Genomic DNA, 1,895 nt, shown 5'->3' on the forward strand with positions numbered 1-1,895 from the left:
TTCCGTTTTGATATTGTATGGCTATAAGCAGGGGGTCGGAGCCGTTTAATTTTGATGCGGCTCCGGCTCCACCAAAAATGTTGCTGCTCCGGCTCCGAAACACTGGCTATAAGAATGGTTCTTACAGGTTTAGAATTGTCATACTGAGCAATAGAAATAGAAGAGTAGAAGAATATTCTGAACCCTTTTTTCGTCAAATCTAAGAGAGAACATTCCTAGCAGACAAAAGTATTGTTTACTTTCGACTCAAGCTGATGTGGATTCTTAAAAAATGATATACTCGCTTTTCGATAGTGAGGCAAAATTATTTTTGTGAAAAATCATCCAAAAGCACATTAAAAATCTACAAAAATTAAACAAAATCATATGTTAATAACCCTCTTAAGATTTTATTTCATTTTTGTAAATTTTTTTATTCGATTTTGGAGGATTTTTCACAAAAATAATTTTGCCTCACCAGCGAGTTGCCAGCCTAACTTTTTTTTTAAGAATCCAAATTAATTCTGATTCCGCAAAGCTTTCTACTAAGAAAATATACTGTTAACAGCTGACTTTTATGTATGTATGAAATGAAAAAAAACATGCCTTCGTAGGAAAATGTGTACATAATTTCAACCAATGAGATCCAATGTAAATTCCGATGCGATTCTCCTATTGGCTCAATCAGACATTCCCTCTCTTTCTTAGTACCTTTATTTACTGAGCCTAATAAATCTAGGTCACTACGGACGTCCGTCTCCCCTCTGTTTGTATGCCCATTCGTCTGCCTATTTAACCCTTACAGATCGGGGGGGGGGGGGTCATATTGACCCCCCCCTCTAGTTTTTTCAATGTCATTTTTTTTGTAGGTAAGATAGAGAGTTGTGACTTCATGACTTTTTAAGTTTAGTAATTATACGTCGGCAAGAGTTGATCTTATAAGGATATCTGGTCTGTGTCGGTCGTGGCGTCCGGTCAAAGTCGGTTGGGTAGCACCAAAATTAGAAAAAATTCTAAATAAATCTTAATTTCTAAATTATGACTTTTGTGTATAAGGTAGAAACCTAAAATTTTTTTGGTGAATACTTAGACATCAATGACCTTCTGAGAAAAGTGGTGTTATGACCGTTTGACCGACATTATGACCGATTTTTGTCCGGCTTTTACTACAGACATATATCATGAATATCGTGGCTTCTATTACACCTAGAGACCTATAAATTTTTTTGGTAAATCCTTGAGCAACAATAAACAGATAAAATATTAATTGGCGGCGCCAACCGCCGTAACCGCCGAAAATGGCGGTTTCCGTTATTTGCCGTTTTTCAGCGATGATCAGAAAAATTAATTTTTTTGTTATGAAAAATAAAAGTTTGTCCTAAAATTTGGTCATCCTAGCTGCAAAATTGGCCGCTCTACAGCTGTTTTAAAATTTAGCGGCTGGCCGCTAAAAAGCGGCTAAGGAGCGGCCTGACTGCTATGACTAGAAAAAGTCATTTTCTCTAAAAATACACATGAACCACCAGAAAAAAATTTTACGTCTTTATCTGTAACAGGAGCCGAGATAGAGGGGAGGGTCAATATGACCCCCCCCCCCCCCCCCCGATCTATTAAGGTGGGAATTGGGGCCCGATCTGTAAGGGGTTAACACAAAACTCAAATGAAGCTAAAAATTTGAATCTTTCTTATTTTTTCCTCTGATATTTAAAGAAACACTAAACCTCACACAGACAAATTCTCTTGAATAGACTGAAAAAAGTTTATTTCAAGAGCCATGGTTTACAAAATGTATTTATATTACAAGTGAATATAAAGATATGGAAGAAAATTGTCAATTTAGGCTGCTAACATGGACATCATTTATTGGCCGGTTTGTTCATCCAGTAGGGGGGAGGGAAGGGTCGTTAATTTAGCCC

Source organism: Acartia tonsa, chromosome 6 (genome assembly GCF_053477335.1).
Source record: "Acartia tonsa isolate MP-2025a chromosome 6, ASM5347733v1, whole genome shotgun sequence".
In the NCBI taxonomy this organism is placed as follows: Eukaryota; Metazoa; Arthropoda; class Copepoda; order Calanoida; family Acartiidae; genus Acartia; species Acartia tonsa.